A 22686-nucleotide genomic window follows, 5' to 3' on the forward strand; every position below is an offset into this window, starting at 1 on the left:
AAAAACGGAAATTAGCGCAAAGTAATTGTGAAATGGGTATTAAATAACTAAACAGTTGTGTCAAATATTGACTTTACAATAAGTGTAAGTGACGAGTTCCTCCTCCCTTCCAGAACATTAATCATCAGTCCATGCTCCATTCCTGTTTATCACTTGCTCTAGCCGCATCTATGAGATGTTGTAAAAAGTCTGCTTCATTCCTCAGATTCGCCCAAACTCGCTGGCAATGCATTAATACACCCGCTCTTGTCCTCTCCTGACCTGAAACCCGCATGTTTACCATTCTTACCCATACATGTTCTATTATGTTTAAGTCTGTCGACTCGGGAGGCCAGTTAGGCAAGTTAACGTCAGGATGCTGTTCGAAGAAAGTTCTGGTTACACGTGCAGTGTGAAGAGAGCAGTTATCTTGCAAAAACCTGATAACGGGAACTTCTTCCACGGGGCAAATACACCACCGAAAAAAATGAAACATCCACAAGGACTAGGTCAATTTACACACAAGCGATGTGACAGGTAGTTCATCATTGCAAGAGTATATAATTACAAATTCAGACCAAATGAAACACACATGTCACACTAAAGGGTGCCCAAACAGCCGCATCAATACACAGTGTACAACACCCCCCCCCCCCCTTGGCAGCAATACAGGCGAGTATTAGCGCACGCAATCATTCATAAAGGTGCCGAATGGCATCCTGTGATAGATTGTCCCAATAATCTTGCATCGTTTGATGCAATTCAGCAATGGTTCTTGCAGGCCCTGAAAGACGCGTAAAATCCCACTTCATCATGCCCCACACGCGTTCAACTGGCGACAGATCCGGGGATATTGCTGGCTAGGGCAGTTGTTATACACTACGTAGAACACGTTGCGTCGCAGCAGCTGTATGTGTACGTGTACTGTCCTGCTGATAAAGTACATCGTCCTATCGAACAAATGGCAATAGCACGGGGACAACAATCTGTGCAATGTAGCGGGCACTGGTTAGGTCACCCTGTGACCGAGAGTTGTAACTGATGGTCCCCCACACCATGAAGCCTGGGGTGGGATCTGGGTGTCATGGACGAATGCACTTTGGAATAGGCCGCTCACCAGGTCTACGCCGTACACGTGTGCGTTTATCAATTGCATACAGACAGAAACTACTCTCGTAACTGAAGACAACAGAGCGCCATTCCCCTCTCCAGTAGACGCTTTCACGACACCAGACTAGCCATGCTCCGCGGTGTCGTGGTGTCAGTGGTAGCCTGGACAGAGGCACACGTGATCGTAATCCTGCTGCAAGCAGACGGTTGCCTTGGTGACACAGCAGGTGCAACATGTGATCAGATTTCGTTCCTGGATGATGTTCGGTCGGCCACCGCTGCGGACGCAATGTGTCGATCTTGACGTGCGTCTCTACTACGCGGACATCCGGAGCCTGGTCTACGGGTGTGGGAATGTTCCACAGACCATTGCTGAAAGCAGCGACACACCACCAATACAATCTGTCGATACGTCCATCCAGCTTCCCGCAGACCCACAATGGGACCTCGTTCAAATGGCTGCAGTTGCTCAACAGGAGCATGTACTCGTCGGCGGGGCATGGTTGTACCCTGGAATGAATGTCGCAAACCCTATTCACCTCTAACCTCAGCACAGTTACTGTTTGCAGAGTCAGAACAGAGTGTGCATGTCTCCCGAGCGCCATCTGATCGCCGGTGTCCGTGACAACCCCTCAGTATGCACATATTACATAGTTCCTGAGGATGTTGCATGTTTTCTCCGGCAGTGTAGCTCGAACACCAGGGAGAACAGCACCTTCTAAATTGTCAATATATTCCCATGCAGTCATATGTGTAGTAACCTCTATCAACTACCCTGGGCCAGCAACACTTATCCACCCCAATAAGCCACATATGACGCGTGACCCGACTGATTAGTTATTTGGACAAATGGCACTTCATAACACTTGCCATTGGATGCCAGCACTTCAGCTGTTTACCTGAATGGGAGCAAAATGCCTTTTCATCCAACTAGACTGATTTCTCATTCCTGTCGTGAAGTAACATTTTTTGGTAGTGTAAAGCCTACGCAAATTTCTCTGAGTACAGGAAGAAGTCACCCCTTTGTCGCTGCTCGGCAATTGCGGATATCTGCAGCATGGAGTCGCCGACTCACGGTAATCCGGCTTACTGGCAGTTACAATGCAGCAATCGCATTACCTATGGTCGCAAACGGAAAACTATTCCAGCATCCTGTTCCGGAGTAGTTCTTTTAGGAGGCTTGTTATGTTTCCTATGATCTAGCATTTTTTTCTTCATCTCTTCTTACCATATTTCTATCCATCTCTAAACTATCTTAGGACTTCATGGTACTGTTTGATCTATTAATTGGGTGGCCATGTGAGCCTCCCACACGCCAACAACACAGCCTCGATTCTCTTGTGATAACATAGGAGCAACCTTACAGTAAAGTAAATTCATGTCCTCGTCCTGAGGTGGTGCAGCTCTTTTTAGGTACACCCCCAATGGAGGTTAGCTGCAAGTACCTTTTTCATCAGATACCAGTCCCCCTGCCATTCTCAAATTTCTGGCAGTACCGGGAATCCAGCTCGGCCCCCCGAGGACAGCAGCTAATAACACTAACCGTTACGCTACGGAGGCGGACAACCTTACAGTGTTACAGTATAACTAGATCCAGGCCGCCACGGAATCTGTACAGCAATACACACTGTGCATACAGCATTGCCCCTTCACCTCCTTTCCCCTCCTTTTTCGGTACTGGAATGGGGTAGTATTGATTGTTTTTGTCAGAACGCCATTTCTGCACATGCATGTACAATTATATTTTGATGATAATAATAATAATAATAATAATAATAATAATAATAATAATAATAATAATAATAATAATGTTATTTGCTTTACGTCCCACTAACTACTTTTACGGTCTTCGGAGACGCCGAGGTGCCGGAATTTAGTCCCGCAGGAGTTCTTTTACGTGCCAGTAAATCTACCGACACGAAGCTGTCGTATTTGAGCACCTTCAAATACCATCGGACTGAGCCAGGATCGAACCTGCCAAGTTCGGGTTAGAAGGCCAGCGCCTTAATCGTCTGAGCCACTCAGCCCGGCAATTCTATTTTGAGCTGTTGCACTTATTATTATTATTATTATTATTATTATTATTATTATTATTATTATTATTATTATTATTAAAGAATAATCGATCGGGACAATGACGTATCGTTGTTGATAAACTTTCCTGGTAGGAAGTCGAAACATTTAGAAACGAGTCTTTCACTTCTGTAGCAGCACATAGCTCTGGAGTTAATTCAGTCTTCCCCAGAAACGAGTATCGGGTTAATTCCTAGGTGTAATGACGGCCGGGCATAGGGATAACCACTCTATAATCCACTTAGTATCGAGGTTACGAATAATGAAAGCCTTTACCTTCCACTTCTTCAAATGCATTCATGGGCTGAGCCGATTTGTTTCTTCTTAAACATGGGAAGATAGTTGAAGTAGCTTAGTTGGACACTGCGAAGCTAGACGCGAATGTTGTTTAGAATTTCATGACGATGTACACAAAAATACCCTAATTACAACTCTGAGTGAATTATCTCCCAATTTGAGTGAAAACAAATTTCACCCATCCGTCTATATATCCATCTAAGGCGACTATGGACCTGAACACGAATGGATAAATGGCAGATCACACATAAAAAAAAACTCAAATGATGTCTGTTTTAAATATTAACAAGAAGAACTTCCATTCTAACTGTTAAAGGATCAGCTGAAACAGAGGATTAAACATGAAACTGTGAACTCTTCACTTCTGCGATTCTTCGTATACATCAAAACAAGTTGCTATGAAAAGAAATCCATCACGATACTGAACACTTCTAATACATTGTAACAGATAAGCTGAAATTATTTCAAAACCAGTACAATTCAGTTCAATTCGGAAATCTACTTGGAAAAATACGTAAATAATGCCGAAGATGCTAATATAGCGTTGTCTGGAAAGACCAGTTCATTTTCTCAAGCGGAAATGAAACTAACTTTGTGCAAGCAAGGAAATGAATTCCTTCGTCAAGTTATATTGTCAAGACATTAGTCACCTTTTCCAGCAGTTTTAACATTCCATCCACGGTTAACGGAGGCGAAGAATTCATTCAAGTGCTGTCTTTTACACCACTGGAATGACCAAATATTTTTTTTTTTTGAAAACATTCCACAGAAACAGAAGCACGTGGAAATCAGAATACACAATTCTTCTGAATATGAGAGTGTGATAAGACATCTCAGTCAATCCCGCACAATATTCTGTGGGTGACCAGAAACATGAATGCTTTTGTTGGTACGCACACCCTATCTGAGCGGTAGTTCTAGCCTCGTCTATTAAATAATTAGAGTAATATATAAAAGGCTGCAGTTGAGGGGTGTATCCCATTGCAGCATCTTATTCACATTTTCTGGTGTTATCGTCTACATACATATTTTGCTTTCTATATTATGGAACTTCTTCCTTTTAAGGTATTCAATATTCAAATTTAAGACAAATTAGCAAACAACGTCCATTATTTGAACTACCATACTCTCCTGTGCACTGTATTATGTTTTGAAAATGAATGAAAACCTTCAACCTGTTTTCCAGTCTTTGACCGGGTCAGGGATGTAATGAATGAACCATATATATATAGGCTATCAGTACAATGGGGTCGCCACTCCCAAAGTGATTTATAAATGATTGATAGATGATATGAAATGATAATGGAGAGTGTTGATGGAATGAAAGATGAAGGGAAAACCGGAGTACCCGGAGAAAAACCTGTCCCGCCTTCGCTCACATGGAGTGACCGGGATTTGCACCACGGTATCCAGCGGTGAGAGGCCGACGCGCTGCCGTCTGAGCCACGGAAGCTTTTGTATTATGTTTTATTTTACAATATATGCTATGCAATTCTATAATTGTTTCCTTACAGTTTATAACATTATCGATGCTGCTTCGTGTAGGAGTCTTGGGAGGGACCATTATCAGGCGTGTTTATTTAGTACCTAATGAGACGTTTTGTATGATAACTTGTATGTGAGTTTAAATCAGTATATTCCAAGTTGGGTGAATATAGGACTGTCGCTTTCACTAGGGGATATCCGTGACGCATAGTGCCAGTAGTTACCCTCACAGGGTAACAACATATTCGACATACTATTTTTTTTTAAATCAGTTCCAGAATTAATGTTTCTCATCATCTTGCCCTTAGACATTCAATGATAGGAGTCATATTTCCTCTATATTTAGAAAATTCAAGCTGACAACGCAATAAACAGTTGTTTTGACCAAACTGGTGCACTTCTCTGGCTTATTGAACTCCACTGATTGTCAATATTGCTGCAAATATGAGCGTGACATCATCAGTGCTAGTCCATAGGCTTCGTTGTGGTTGTGAAGAAGAGAAAAGTTGACGTAATATCTGTACACAAATTACACAACACAGATAACTGATTATGTACTGAACAAACACTCGGTCAGCGTGTATTTATTTCAATGAATACCGAGTTCGAATTCATAGGACTTGTGTTTACCTCAGGTTCTGTATTCTATATTTATGTTCACTTCACTTATTTTACATCTCGTCTACTAGATAACAGCAAGAGTCCAAATTCGCGATCTACTTTATTTTATATTTTCTCTGCGCGTTTTGTGTAGATATTCCTTGAAAAACGGTTGTGAATTTAGGAGCTAACCAGATGGGGGTCGTTATTTTACGGCAGCCTTTGTTGGTACTATAATCTGTTTCGTTGATTCAAGAAGTAGATAGGCCTAATAGGCGACGCACTTTCGTCGCACGGTTTATTTTCATTTTAGCACCATCAATCTGTAAGTTATGTTACCTTTTGATTTCTTATATTTGATATCTTGTACAGAAATGTCCGGTGGCGTGTAACAATGGAGTCTGTGTGCGGCCTGGACTTGTTTATATTTTTATTATAAGACTTCGCATTGGGTCAGTATTTTTATGCTTAATATCCTTCATGTTGTGTGTTTAGTATAGTTCGAAAACATTCTCTGTTAGTGTGGGTGCATACGGTCTACTTTTGTGTGTAAGTGTGTGTGGGTATTTATCCGTTACGAGCTGTTATTTTGGTGCTTGTTCGTTCTCTACGTCAGGGATGATACTGCGATTACGGTATATGGGCCCGTTCTTTATTTCTGTTACGTGCCTTGATTGGGGACACCACTGTACCTTTCGAGGCAAATTGGAATTTGCGGCGGTAAGTTTTGACTCTGTATGTCCTTGAAGCGACATAGTTTCTTCGTAATGAGTTTGGGGCTACCGTATTATTATATCGCTGAAACGTGTGAGAGGATTTAACCTGCACCGTTCTTTATTTTGGATGGTCAGCGTTGAGGCATTCGGTTCAGAGGGTACCGGGTTCGATTCCCGATGGGGTCGGGGATTTTAACAGCGTTTGATTAATTCTTCTGGCTCGGGGACTGGGTGTTTGTGTTTGTTCCAACACTTTCCTCTTCATTTTCAGACAACACACTACACTACCAACCACCACAGAAACAAACAATAGTGATTACATCCTTCCATATAAGGTTGGCGTCAGGAAGGGCATCCGACCGTAAAACAGGGACAAATCCATATGTGCGCCGCAGTTCGCACCCGCGACCCCACAGGTGTGGGAAAAGCTGTAGAAGGAGAAGAAGCAGTTCTTTATTTTGGATACCGGCTCATGTTTATGAATGGGATAATAGGCCTATGAGTGATGGGCCGTATATCTGTTCGCACTCCAAGGAGGATTATTTGTTTGAGTTAATTTGCTTCCGATGTATTATTATTATTATTATTATTATTATTATTATTATTATTATTATTATTATTATTATTATTATTATATTTGATCTGTGCGTGCGTTTATTTTCTGGTTTCATATTTCTTTATTTTATCTTTAACTTTTTGCGAGACGCCAGTCAAAATTTCGTGTGTGGCCTCCTTTATTGTACTGTTGCAGCCCTCCTCATATTGCTTCCCACAACGCCAACCCCTCGATCACGTCGTGGGAGGTGATCAACGGCATGAATTAGGGAATTGCCTGTAGGGGTGATGTACAGTGGGGATTCGTATGACCCATCACCGCTACGGTAGCTGTGAAGGCCCTACAAGTACCCTGAAAGGTGACGGCAAACGGGCCTCTGGTGAAGACCTCAACGGCACCAACGACGGAGGAGTCTTATGGTACGGCGGAAATGGCGGAGGGGGCAGCCTTTCTTCTTGGGGATAAATAAAGAAGATACCACTGCCTTGTGGTAAAGAGGGATCTTTAAAGGCTAAGGGAGATAACCCCTACAGCTAATAACTCGCACACCTGAATTAAACTCGCATACATACATCATTATGGACCGTTATGCCTGTCAGCGTTCAGTTTGCAAGTCTCTGTGAATTTACTAAACTTAGCCAAAATACTCCATTTGCAACTAGTGCTGTGGCCTCGTTTAGTTCTATACCTCTTATCTTTAAATCGTTAGAAACTGAGTCTAACTGTCGTCATCTTGGTACCCTCTACTTCTCTTACCCTCCATAACAGAGTTCATTATTCTCCTACTTAACCTATCTTCCTCCATTCGCCTCACATGACCCCACCACCGAAGTCGGTTTATGCGTACAGCTTCATCCATCGAGTTCATTCCTAACTTAGCCTTTATCTGCTCATTCTGAGTACCCTCCTGCCATTGTTTCCACGTGTTTGTACCAGCAATCTTTCTTGCTACTTTCATGTCTGTTACTTCTAACTTATGAATTAGATGTCCTGAGTCCACCCAACTTTCACTCCCGTACAGAAAAATTGGTCTGAAAACAGACTGATGTAAAGATAGTTTCTTCTGGGAACTGACTTCCTTTTTACAGAATACTGTTGATCGCAACTGCGAGCTCACTGCATTAGCTTTACTGCACCTTGATTCAATCTCACTTACTATACTACCATACAGGGAGAACACACATCCTAAATACTTGAAATTATCTACCTGTTCCAGCTTTGTATCACCAATCTGACATTCAATTCTCTTGGATTTCTTACCTTCTGACATCCATTTAGTCTGCAAAAGGCTAACGTTCATACCATACTCACTGCATCTATTTCCAAGTTCCAAAAGTTAAACTGCAGGCTTTCGGCACAATCTGCCATTAAGACCAAGTCGTCAGCATAGGCCAGACTGCTTACTACATTTCCACCTAACTGAATCCCTCCATACCACTTTATACCTTTCAGCAGATGATCAATGTAAACTACCAACAACAAAGGTGAAAAATTACAGCCTTATCTTCCCCCTGTAAGTACCCTGACCCAATAACTCATTCTACCATTAATTCTCACTGCAGCCCAATTGTCAACATACTGATTACAGAAACCAGAGTCAGGCTCTATGGCTAAATTGTTAGCGTGCTGGCCTTTGGTCCAGAGGGTCCCGAGTTCTATTCCCGGCCGGGTCGGGGATTTTAACCTTCGCTGGTTAATTCCGGTGGCTCGGGGGGTTGGATGTGTGTGCCGTCTTCAACATTAGAATTCGTCATAGGTAGGGCCCCATTCTCATAAACGCGCAGGTCGCCTATACGGCGTCAACTCGAAAGTCCTGCACCCGACCTCTTCGGAGGCCACACGCAATTAAACAGAAACCAGACGAAATTTATGCCGGCCGGATTTTCTGGAGATGACCTTTGCAATGAAATACAGGGCACGAATTGGATTCTGGAATGTGTAAACTACGTATGAAACTAGCAGACAGAGAAGTGATGGCAGAAATGAATCGGTATAAATTGGAGATATTTGGGTTGATTGAAACAAGATGGATTGGCTACGGAGAGGTGAGGACAGAAGAGGGTGGTATCCTCATTTACTCTGGAAGCATTCAAGCATTCAGCATTCAAGTGGAGTGGGTGTCTTACTCACAAAGAAAGCAAAAAGTAGCTAAATGGAATGGACCCCTGTATCACACAGGATAATATTACTGTACGAATAAGAACCAAATTTAGACCTGTGATCATAGTGCGCCAATAGAGGTAGCAGAACACTGCCAACAGAGGAAGCAGAAGAGGAAGAGAAGGTGTTTTATGATAGGCTGACAACACTGGCGTCCGACTCGTTGTCTGAATGGTCAGCGTACTGGCCTTCGGTTCAGAGGGCCCCGGGTTCGATTCCCGGCTGGGTCGGGGATTTTAACCTTAATTGGTTAATTCCAATGGCTCGGGGGCTGGGTGTGTGTGGCGTATTCAACATTAGAAATCATCCTAGGTAGGGCCCTCATCTTCACAGACATGCAGGTCGCCTAATAGGCCGTCTACTAGAAAAAGACCTGCACTGCAGAAGAAGGACACTGTGGTATTGATGGGAGATCTAAACGCAAAAATTGGTAGTGTAAATGAAGGAAGAGAAATCATCATGAGTAGACATGGAATAGGAGAAGGAAATAATAATGGCCAGAGATTCAAAAACATGTGCAGTAATTTTGGATTGGTTATAGGTGGATCACTGTTTTCACATAAGAACTGCCACACGATCTCGTGGGTGTCACCTGATCTCCGGACAGAAAACCAGATTGATCACTTGGCAATAAGTAAAAGATGGAGACATTCACTCCTGGATGTGAGGAATAACGTCGAGAAGATGTAAGGAGCGACCATCACATTATGATTGCTGATATCAGACTGAAGGTGGCAGCACCAGTAAAACAGGCAGCAGTACGAAAGAAACGGTTCAACTCAGGGAAATTTGGGAAACTTGAAGAGCAAAATTTAAGATAGAGTTGAAGAACAGGTTTGAGGACCTCGCTGAACAACCAGATAAAGAAGTAAATAGTAAATGGAACACAGTCAAGGAACTCTTTCTTGACACATGTGAAGAGATCGTGAGCTACAAAGAACCAGGGAGGAAAGAATGGATATCGGAAGACACGTGGGAATCAATCCAAAAGCGAAGAGAGTGCAAGGCACTCGTCAACTACAGTAGAACAAGAAACCAGAAAACAACAACAATTGAAAAATACAGGGAAGCCAACAAAGAGGTTAAGAAGAAAAAGCGGAGAGATAAACAAGTGTCAACACAAGTAACAGAAGAAGCAACAGTCGTTAACAGCAAAGTAGTATATGCCATTATTAGAAAGCTTTCTAGGAGGAACTTTTCAGGGGAGAAACCAGTCAGAGATACATCGGAGACACAAAAATTGGAAAGATGGAAGTACTTAATAATCTCAGTGAGGAAACAAGAACTGAAGAAGTTGAAACCATTTTGCAGGATCCAGATATCTCGGTAGAACTACCAACACGACAACAGATTGCACAAGCAGTGAAACAAATGAAGAGTTGCAAAGCGCCCGGTGTAGGTATCATTATCCAAGAAGCCCTAAAGGTAGATCCAGATTTAACAGCAGAAATCATGGAGCCACTTCTAACACTAATATGGAACGAAGATAACCACTCTGAGGAATGTAAGAGAGGTGTCCTCATCAAGATACTCAAGGGTGACCTCTCAGACTGTAATATCTGGAGCGGAATAACATTGCTGTCACATGGGAGAATAGTGATGTCAAGAGTCACACTGAACAGAATAAGCAGTTCCGTTGATAGGAGACTACGTCAATAACAACCAGGTTTCAGAGAAGATCGGTATATTGTGGATCAGATTAACACATTAAGGCTAATCATTGAACAATTTGTTGAGTAACAGGCATCTTTGTATATACTTTTCATTGCTTTTGAAAAAGCCTCTGATTATGTCAACCAGAGGAAAATGTGGAGGGCTATGGAGAAGTTCGGAATCCCATAAATGATAGTCCCACAAAAGATAGCCCGTCTTACACAGGCTATGTATGATGGATATACTTAAGTAGAACATAAAGGGATGCTGCCTGAAACTTTTGCTGTAAAATCTGGAGTCTGCTGTCGTCAATTTTGTTTATCATGACACTGGATTGTATGTTGAGAGAGGCTACGAATAGAAAGCGTGGCATTCAGAGGGGATTAAATAACCTATTGGAAGAACTGGATTATGCTGATCTCTGTCTTTTCGCAGAATGTTTTCAGGACATGAAATCAAACTGAATGACTTAAAAGTACAAGCTAAAGAATTACGGTTAAAGATAAATAACAAAAATGCTAAGAAAATGCGCATAAACCATCGTAATAATTCTAGCTTGACTCTAGATGAAATGGATATAGAAAGGGTAGATTAATTTTGTTATTTAGGAATCATGGTAAGCCAGGATGGAGGTGCTTGTAGAGATGTGGTGAGTCGTATTAATAAAGCCAAAGGAACTTTTGCACAGTTATGGCCAATATGGAGGGTATTCAACTCAAATGTTAAATTGGTGCTACTGTATGGAAGCCAGACCTAGAAAGTGACCAAACACATTACCACAAAGGTTACAGACTTTTATAAATCGTTGTTTGAGGTACATTATGAAAATATGGTGCCCACAGACCATCGTAAACAAAGACATTCGTGAGGCCACAAATGAAAGTCCCATACAGCAACAGATAATGAGAAGAAAATGGAAGTGGATTGGTTACACCCTGAGAAGACCACAAGAAAGTATCACAAGGCAGGCATTGAGCTGGATTCCACAACGTAGTCGCAGGCAAGGCAGACAGAGGATTACCTGGAAGAGAACCATAGACAGGGAGATCGCTGGAGTCAACAAGACATGGAGGGAAATGAAGGCATTGACAGCAGACAGAACAAGGTGGAGAAATTTCGCTCAGACCCTCTGTTCCACCTAGGAGTTAAAGGAATTAAGTCAAGTAAGTCTTCAACTTATTGGTAATTAATCCAGCTCGGGGCATCCCATTTTTCTCTTTCTGCATTTGGTAAAGCTCTTACGCCACCTTCGCCTGTATATTGCGATGCGAGACGTTATAACTGATCCCGTGATTCGCGGTATTGTTAAGATAGCGTCCTTCTCTAGAGTCCGCTTCACGGGATGATGTTTTTAAAATATCTCGGGGAATATATATCCTTATGAGTTTGAACAGCTGAGTGTCCCATCCTTTGTTAGGCTTCGTGCTGTTCGGAGCGGTTCGGGAGGTTGCTGCTCTCTTTTTTGAATGAGAATTATGCACGTGGACGCATTGATACTGATGCATTCGAACGGCCGTGTGAGGTCCACCTTCAGCCGTAAACTAGACAGCCAATTTTAAGTGTTTTGATTATATGTTCCATTGCTCATTTTATTTATTATGTGTGTTTGGTGGCCCTTAATTTCTCTTCTTTTTAATTTCAAAAACCCTCACTATCTTGCTAACTTTTATCATTTAGTAGCTTGATCTTTTCCTAGACAGACTCGTTTAATATAAGCGGAGAGAGTCCAGATTCCGGTTGTCGCATACGCTGACTTTGGTCAAGGGCCGCGGACTTATTTTCGTGTCCACTTTACTTCTGCTGGGCATCGATATCTCTGCCTGCATTTATATCTTGCGATTGTTACTGATCTCTAACCGGCGATATCTGGGTCTTGCCTAGTCCTTTTCTATGGTAGCAGCTGGGTAAGGGTCATGGGTTCAGTTAAGTTCAGTTCAGTAACAGTCATTGTTGTTTTTTTTAAAATAAAACCTCCATTCTTTCAGTCAAAAGACACTTTTGAAGAAGCTCATTAATTACATCAGTTATGATACTATCATAACCCTTGACCCGATCTGCTACCTAAAATTGGTTTGTAGTAACTATTATAGAAATAAATAGCAACTATACGACAACAAAGTCCAATGCAAGAAACATAGGATTCCGTTAATGACTGCTTTAAATACAGTGGGCCCTAAACACGTTTTACTTACTTTTATTATTAAAACAAGCACACAACTGTAAAATATAATATGATGATTTTTTTCATTTTTAACACAAGGCAGGAGCGCCTTTCTTTGTTACGAGAGCGGACGCGCGTTGCACTTTGTGCCACGTTATACCCCGGAATATCAATGACCGGAAATGTAGTCAGAAACTATTACCTCCAGCGGATATTTACAAACTCTTACAAATGACTTTTAAAAAATTAACGCAAGTTATGACACAACTGGAATGGTTTTTGCAGGTGAAATGTCCACAAGTAGTACATTTTAATTGTTGTGCTCGTATTCTTTACTCAACCACATGAAACACATTTGCCTCTCTTCTTTCTCACCTCTTTTTCAAGGTTGATGGGATGATCAGTTCTGTACCCATTTAAAAAGCTGAAATATCGGCAGGGAGGGACGGTGTATTAGCATTAATGTTCATATGATCTTCAAGAAGTCACAGGGCCAATGTGTGTAGAATTTTCGTCCTCCGAACCGCTTTATCTGGTTTGTTGGATAACAGCAACACCTGGTCATTAATTCAAGCAATATAAAAAATCGAAAAAATAACGCAAGAGGCCATCGAGTAGTTATTGTTGAGACTGTATAAGATCTGTACATTTGGTCCACAGTGTGCACTCTTCATTTTGTGGCGTTGTAATAAGAAATCATGTTTTGTTTCTTTATGTCGTCAATATCAGTCCCAATCATGTATTACTGACAAATGAATGACGGCTTTGTTATTCTTCGGCACAAAACTGATGAGTGTCATGTCTGTCTGAAACCCGAACAATAATGATCTCTCAAGTCGCTTCTTATCAGGCAAAAATTCTCGTGGATTTTATTTCTTGTTTTCCCTCTTTGGTTCCAATTATAGTCAGTTTTTTGTAATAAGTCTTTTTTAAGTGGAATATGGTGTAATGATGATCAGTCGTGATGTTTCTATTGGTGTTCTCTATAGGAAGAATAAGCGTCTTCACATTTTCAACATGGGCACTGGATACAACACAGGGGCCACCACTTTCCTGTTTATCACAGTACACCTCAAGGTTACAAGAATAAAATACCTTAGAACAGCATAGGCGTACAGTTTTAGCCCGTACCTAGCGGGCTTACTCGGCATAAACTGAACAAATCCACATCAGCCTTTAAAAGATTGTAATATCTCATCTATGACTGCAAATTCACTAATACTGCAATTGTTTTTACAGTTCGATTGAAGCATCCGTAGTTTCATGAATTGCTGCTAGTTTGTCTGTTCCCTGATATTTATGAAGGCTTGTCGTCATATCTCAGTGAACGCAAGAAGAGCAGGGACCTTTTGTAGCTGAATGCTGCACGTAATAATTAAAGTCTGCTTCCATCTCAGGACCACTGCTCGAGAACGTTAATGTGATGAGTTGTTTTTCTTTGGCCCCAATTCGGTAGGGAGCTCCAATGAATCTAATATTTCTGTCCTGGTTGTATTCTGACATTCTCTTTCTCTTTAGTATTTCACATCTCTTCTCTTAGTTTCGATGTACTTATTCGTGCATAATACACCATTATCAATAATAGGCCTACTTACAAGAAATAGCCTATCCATAGTTGCATCTAATTAATTATTACAACAATAACCAAATGTCTTAGCGCTAAACACTCGTACTATATTCACACTGAGTGATAAAAGCTAAACATCATGAAAGAAAGGTGAAATAAACATTACTCACTTGGCCAGGCACGCCCGAACTAAGTGCAAGTGCAAGTGAGATGAAGACTCTAGTAACAATGCCCGGCGCGACGAAGTTTACGGAACTAGGGTCATTTGTTGGACGATCTATCAAGTTATACATACTATGGAGGTACCACTTTCCAACCAATTATAACAACATATACTATAAAAATGGTGACGTTGTTGCATTTTATACCTATGCGCGTCTGCCGGACAGCTAAATTTTATAGTTTTATTCAGTGAGCCACGGGTCAGTGGTAAAAATGGAGCCCCATAGCCACTTGAGACCATGGGAACCTAGGCAGAAATCCGGCACACACGAACTATTTCGAGTTGTCGTGACCGTTTATTTCAGAGGACAACGTTGTAAATGTGATTGCAATTACGTCTATTTCCTTCTATATATGAAGACGAAGATGAAACACTCGTTGGTGTGATAGTGTTGCATGTTTTGAGTGTCTGAAAAAATTGTCAATATGTGTGCAATTGTAATTCTTGCTATGTTTAATTTACGTGTATTTGTTGTATGTGGTCCGAATCCACTATGTGTTTAAGTTTATTTGTTTACTGTACTTTGACGTGGAGCCGTTTCATAGTGCTATTTAGGTTGTTATACAATGATATTCTTATCTGTAGGATTGTCCCCCGAGACAATAAGGTACGCAAGGATAGATTCCACCGTGGTGTTGTGCACGAACATGGAATATCGAGTATTCATTCCAAGGCTGACAATACGGTAAAAATGTTCACAGCCGTAGTAATATTTATGTAACTAATTCGAGCCCAAATAAATACTAAATGCGTGTGTTAGCGCATGATTAATCATCCAGACGAACTCTATCAAGAATTCAAATTCAGTGTAGTATATTGATTTCATGATCTGATCTAAATCATTTGATTCATATTTTAAGTTAAGAAATGTTCATCAATCTTACATCGTAGTCTGCCCATAATTCATAATTCATAATTTACCTTGTCCGATAACTACTATTATATGTTCCCAATTAATCATAACAAAGCCACATTTTATAAAGGTAGTGTTTTTACACCATGGATGGGAAACGCCTGGGATCCACTGGCTAGTGTAACGGACTCCTCACTCCACCGGCAACTACTGTTATGTACTTCGCCACGCACATAACCTTTTTCTACTATTAGTATGGACTTACCCTCATCATGATATAAACCGCATTTTCTCTCCAACTGGAACTTACATACATATGTGAATTTGCACACATCGTACTTTGCACGAACTCTGCTCTATCCACCTTTACGATCTACGATAAACTAACTTCCTTTTCGCCGCCTGACGTCATGTGACATCGCCTGCTTTGTCACGCATGCTCCACTAACCTCTGGAATCTTCCAGACATATTTCTCATTATTCCACACTATAAATACCCGGCCTTCCTCTGAATGTATTGAGATGGACTTTGGCCTGTGTGGAGGGAGCAACATCTAACGTCAACTCCATCCTTAGGGACATGTGCCCAGAAGTCTCCATTTTCGGGCAGTTCGTGCAATTTGGTTCATGATGAGGTATGACAAACTGATTTCTTTACTGTAAATACCTTTTGTTGCATCGCGAGATACTTTCCGTGCAATTCAGACTGGGAGCATGGCATTTCCAGGCCGAAATTTCACTTGTCCTTTTTGTGTTTAAACCTTTCATTGACGAACCTAGTAACGACTTCCTTTCTAAATGTGCGTGTGGTGTATTGGCAACTGTGCGACTCGTACTGTACACACACTTCTACCCGTTCAGTGCTTCGCCATTTGAGTTTCTGAATGTTGTGAAACTGGTTCACTTGAAGTATATTGTGATTATTCGCCTGTAGAACTACGTTGCTTTGTGTCAATCGAGTGATAACGGAAGTGGTTGTGACTTGCATATAGCATTCAGATTTTGCTCAGAAGATTTCCTGCTGGCATACTCGAATTTGGAAACTGTAAACATTCCCTTTTTCTCGTTGTTCTGGGTTTCTCCTTTTACAGTTATATTTATCCTTTCCTTGTTTCGTCCCTTTCCATTCCTGTGCTATTCTCTCTCCCATTTACTTTCTTACTCTTGGATATCTTATTTTACTATAATGAATTTGTATTTTGTATATGTGGTTGGGAAAATTTCATATTTGTACGGTTCTCCTTTCATGTAAATTGTTAGTTTTGATTTATTATTCTAATACATGTTTTCAAATTTTATCTTGGTTTCTCAGCTATTTTCACCCGTCATGTCCCTTATTTCTCCTCACATTCTCTTTTAATTTTCTAATATTATCTAGCATGGTTTCCACTGCGCCATCTGCTGTTACTCTGGAATACTTATTGGAGATCTCTTTTTTCTTATCACGGCCTCTATTCTCAATTTGGCGTTTAACTCGCTGCGTAACATTACTACCCACCGATTGAAATTACTCGGTGTCACCGATACTTTGTGATTTCCCTCGGCAGTATTATAATTATATAGGTATATATGCATATAGCCCCCATCAAGGGTTACACTAGCTCGAGGCGTAACTAATTTGCTACATATACGGGGAAAATAGGTATAGCGACTTGAATTATTTCATAGTAACGTATATTAATATCACATGTCGCATATTGCAAAACTGAAACTTATAAGATAGTTAAGCAGCCTGCTGTGTTGCAAAGGACGAGGACAGGAAGTGTTGATTAAGGGTAATCCTTTTCGTTAATGTTGGAAATAACGACTGAGAGGTAGTTGGAATGTGCAAATATCCTGTTATCTGAGGAAACAGGGGATTTCAAGGAACTCGAGATAGAGGACTTATGGTAGAGATGACAGTTGACCCACGCTTTATAAAGAGCAATCGCGAGTACGCTCATCCCTAGATACGCCGCCATTATGCTCTTATGAACAGCACAGTATCGGGGCTTCTTTAATGAAGGGAACCTTCACGATTTTGTTATAGTTGGTTCAACTGGAGTGCAGTTCTGAGGCCCGACAGGGACATGAATAGAGGACTGGTAATTCTGGGGATGCGCACATTTTGTTGGGCAGCGAGTTCGCGGGAGCTCATAGCTTGGGACGCCACGGGTGTGATCGAGCCAGGGAAATCCCGAAGCTGAATATAAGGAGAAGTCATCCCCACCTCAGGGTGCTGACAAGTGGGAGAGGTACATTTTTTCGCATCGAAATGTGGGAATCATCTTTAAATCAGCATGACCAACTTCGTCCTCAATAATGAAACATACGGCACCGCAGTATGATTCAAAAGAGCTGGTCGTGATTTGATAATTTATTTAGACTGTGTGATGTCCTTTTAGTAATAAGTCTCTACTAAAAGAAGGAATAGTTGGTTACATAACAACGGAAAGTTACTGGGGCCATCTGGTTTATCTCTTCTCTTGACACTCACTTGACAAGAGGAATCCTATGAGCGAAGGGGAAGTTGGAGAAATATATTTATTAATTACCAGGAACTACACGATCGGATTTCGCGTGGGTATGTCTTATTTATATCATAAGATTACTGGTCACCTGATTGTTGCACTATTAAGCCTCTGATATGCCGAGAACAGGCTGTATACGAATTTTGAGAGGGGGAAGTCTCATAGTTATTACAAGGATGCAGAAGCGTCACCCCAGGGACTTCGGTTTTTCTTCTCGCGAGGGACGCACCTATGTCCAAATCGTGCCCCGTGTTTCTTTGTGTTGTGTGCTAATAAAAAAGAAAATTGACGAAACAGCTTAATTCGAGTGAAATATGAGGTGGATTAATACGCGAGAAACAAATACGTGAGTGATTAAACTTCAACTTCGAGAACGCAAAATTCAACTTGTAATTTTTTATTAGTATTATTATTATTACAACGATCACCCGAGATAACAAAGGGGACATGTAATAATACAAGGACTGCTACGGTCTAGGATACAGGGTTGAGTAGTGAATACTGTGTGCGGGTCGTGTCGTAATGCCCTGTATTAAATGTCTTCGATTCGGGGACTTCGTAATCAAAGATCGGGTCGGTTTGTACGCGGTGACGCAGACGATCGGAAAGAAATTAACTCTGTGTATCTGTGCCTAGATAACTGAACATTTAAGATTTTCAGTGCCAAGGACGATGGATATTAACCGCCACAGTCAGCAGATGGAATCAGCAGTAATCAACATGGACATGAGCCAGCACTAAACCCAGGATGGGCCACCAAAGCTGACCAAGGTGTTATCTGGCAATAATAAGGCTGAGTAATACCATTCTTTTATGCATGACATAGGGGTACGGATAATTCTTTATAAAACTCTAGCTATTAAATGAAAGGGAATTTAGTTTATTTAAACGTAAATGTACCAAAGCATGGCCCAGAGTTTTTCTTTTGTAACAAGTCTGAGTGACTTAACTTGCAAATATTGGTAAATTTATTTGTGGGGAAATGTGTTCTTTTTATTTGATTTTGGGTTTTAAGTTTTTCTATAACTGGTTTTTATAATGAGTAGTTTTATTAGTTTTTGGGATAGATGACGTAGGGGGAGCTGGTATTTAACCGGCGTACTTATCATGCATAATATTATTGTAAATTAGGTTGTGTGCAAGAAGAAATGCAACTGTGAGGAATCGCCCAGAGAACCGAACCTTGACCTCAAATGAGATATTTAGATAGGGACTATTTTCATTTTATTTGTTAATTTGATGTGTTTTGATAACTGTAGGGCTCATTACGTTTTAATCGTGTGAAATTATCATTGTGCTTGTCGTTGTGATTAACGTGTGTGTTTGTTATGACGTAAATATTAAGCAATGGATTAATGATTATGAAGTCACGCAGGCACATCAAGTAAAGAGTAGGCCCATTTTAAAGGATCCATGATAATAATAATAATGATAAAAATAATAATATTAGAAGCCCGTATTTTGATATTCAGATGTCTGTGTTTGCTAGATTACTATCGAACCGGCCGTGTGTAAGACTGTGTGGGTAGATAAGGAATATGTGTGCTGACATTTGCGTCAGACGACGAAATTTAGGATGATTCGAAGTCAGGGCTCACGGTGTGAGATACTGATGTTATGTCGCGTTTGGACACATGCGGATGCTTGAACTGAGAGATGAATTAGGAATTGCCTCACTGTAATGAGGAAGTTATTTTATGTTGCGATTTGATGTGATGTGTTATTTTGAAAGGGGCGATATTGTCCTCGCTTGACAGCAGCAGCCTGTCTAATTTGTCACGCCCCTCCAGCTGAGAGGGTGGACGAGGGAGCTTGCAGCGACAAGCCAGCCTCCTAGTAATTTTTGTGTGTGTCTTGGAATACGTACCGTGAACCTGTAAATCATTCTGTGTCCTTGCGGGGAGATTTTGTCTTACCTCATCAGCTGATTAGATAGACGTCGGAGAGATGTGACCTGGTTTATTTTATTTATTAGTTTTCTTGCAAATAACATTATCAGTAGGGCTTGCAGGATCCCTGAAGACAGTTTGGTTCTGCGCTTGTGTACAGCAATCTCACAATGTTGGGACAGATGACTTGTGTCTCAGATGTATTGTGTACTGTATCCTTCGGTCATTCAACATCGACAATGGTATTCCCCATTAGTGCGGCGAATTTGTGTATACGGGTGGTGGTTCGATCCGAACCCAAGACCTCTGAGGCTAGTGTTGTTTGTATTATTTTAAGTAAAGTTATTCCATTGGGAAATCAATTTGTTTTAGGCTAGGTGCCACTCAGATTTGTCTACATTTCAGTATTATAATGTTTGCCCAGTATAATTTGGGAATAGCTTCAGTGATTAACGCTCAGTATTTCGTACACGTGAGGTCATGACATAGTTCGATTTAATATATTTTTCAACAATCCACAACGATGTAAAAAGCGATTCTTGTACTCGCCTTGTGTATTTGTATCATTCTTCTTCTTCATCATCATCATCATAATCAGGATTCAAGAAACCCCTTTGATTTGTTTTAAACTTAAAGAAAAATGTTGTTCTCATTCAGCTATATGACACCCGTATTCTACCTTTTATGCCGCTAAGTTATTTTATATCTGATGCCCACTTGATTATAACCCAGTAAGCGACCCTGATTATCTAACGTCGGTGACTCTATGGGTAGGGGCGGGTGCACTAATTTATCAATATATCTTGATAAACCTAAATAACTGGTTAATCCAGATCTTCTGCAGCGAGAACAACCATTTCCGTGCTTTGCTTGATGAATGTTAAAGTATTTAGAGTCAAGTTTTAATTTACTAAAGAAACTTCTGTGCTGGTGTCGAAGGAAACTAGTTTACTCATAAAATCCAATTCACTCACTGAATATTTTGTGAACGTCAACATCAAACCTGGCATGTTAGTCAATTTTATTCAGTTAATAGAGCATTTTATTTAAATACCTTATGTAAGCTATACAGTATATCCAGTAGTTCCGTTGTTATAATTGTTCAGTAACCAGTTTACCTATCCTCAAAGTCATATATTCAGGCGTGTGTGAGGGAAGGCCTACCATCTGAATTGGATTCCGGAATCATTGGAAACGACCTGAGAAGTGTTACCTCGAAAAGTGTGACTTTCAATTTTATTTTGAATGTATATTTAATAGCTGGCCCCGTGGTGTAGGGGTAGCGTGCCTGCCTCTTACCCGGAGGCCCCGGGTTCGATTCCCGGCCAGGTCAGGGACTTTTACCTGGACCTGAGGGCTGGTTCGAGGTCCACTCAGCCTACGTGATTAGAATTGAGGAGCTATCTGACGGTGAGATGGCGGCCCCGGTCTAGAAAGCCAAGAATAACGGCCGAGAGGAATTGTCGTGCTCACCACACGACACCTCGTAATCTGCAGGCCTTTGGTCTGAGCAGCGGTCGCTTGGTAGGCCAAGGCCCTTCAAGGGCCGCAGTGCCATGGGGTTTGGTTTGGTTTGGTATATTTAATAGGAAGTTCATCTTCCTATCAACCAAAATTTATTTTCTATTTTGTATGGTTACCAAAACTACGTATTTTATGTGCCTGCTGTTACAGATTTAACAGTTATTTATTGACCACCTGGCTAAGTAGGACTGCTTTGGGATATTCGATTGAATTACCGACATGAAGATACGCGAACAGTTTTGAATTTCTGAGAGAAAGTACCAATGATCGTCTCCAGCTTAGGTAATTTATTGACACAATATAATGTACTATTAACGGCACGACGGTTAGTGCGTATTATACAGCGTGAGTGGATTATTTGTGAAACGCGTGTGCAGCGGGATTTTCATGGGCTGTGGAGTGTATGATTTTGGCCAGCCGGTAACTAGAATTTCCTATTAAACTTGCAACACTGTACAGGAACATGCTATTAAATCGTGTACTTATGTACTCACCCATGTCATGCAAGTAGAATTCCTCCTTTATTTTCTACAATTTGCTTAAGAAATTACCCTCCTTAATTCTCTTCACGAAACTTCAAGAAATTGAACACATGACGACTGTCTTCAGTTGAACTATATTATCTTGGAATGTTCCTTAGAGTTAATAATCACAGCAGTTCTGTCGGGAGATTGAATGAGACAAAAATTGTTACTGACAACTTTAAGGATAGGAACACTGTCTCTATGTGTGGTTAGCAACAAATTCTCAGTCATTACTCGAGTCAAAATCCATTCATAAAATCTACTCCTGGCAATAGGATTACCTGGTTCAAGTTCTTGTGCAGCAGTAATTTTATGGAATTATATAAAAAAAGCCACAGCCTGTTTCCAGTCATTTTAATGGAATGAGTGAAGCCCCTCTAGCGGTGAGGATAGGAATTGCGCCGGCTGCCAAAGCCTGTCACACTCCTGTGGGGCAATGATTAATGACTGACAGATGAAATGAAATGATATTGAGAGTGTTGCTGGAATGAAAGATGACAGGGAAAACTGGAGTACCCGAAGAAACAACCTGTCCCACCTCCTCTTTGTCCAGTACAAACCTCACATGGAGTGACCGGGATTTGAACCATGAACCCAACGATGAAAGGCCGGCGCGCTGCCGCCAGAGCAACGGGGGCCCCTATATAAATATATATGCGCGTATATTGTTCACTCTCACAAGAGGCTGGAAGTTTAACGACACCACGTATCCCGTCACCAATGGCTCCCTTTCACCCGACATATCGGTCAAGGTTAAACTCCCGTTCCATTAGATTTCTACAGCGCACACATGATTTACAATAATT

The 22686-nt window shown here is 41.1% G+C and overlaps 1 protein-coding gene across 8 annotated transcripts in view; it reads right to left on the bottom strand.

Moving 5' to 3' along the window:
- The window catches only part of LOC136864525 (CAP-Gly domain-containing linker protein 1), a 958550-nt gene that overhangs the window by 773754 nt on the left and 162110 nt on the right, over window positions 1–22686 (bottom strand). The gene's annotated exons all lie outside the window — the stretch shown is intronic.

Source organism: Anabrus simplex, chromosome 2 (assembly GCF_040414725.1).
Source record: "Anabrus simplex isolate iqAnaSimp1 chromosome 2, ASM4041472v1, whole genome shotgun sequence".
In the NCBI taxonomy this organism is placed as follows: Eukaryota; Metazoa; Arthropoda; class Insecta; order Orthoptera; family Tettigoniidae; genus Anabrus; species Anabrus simplex.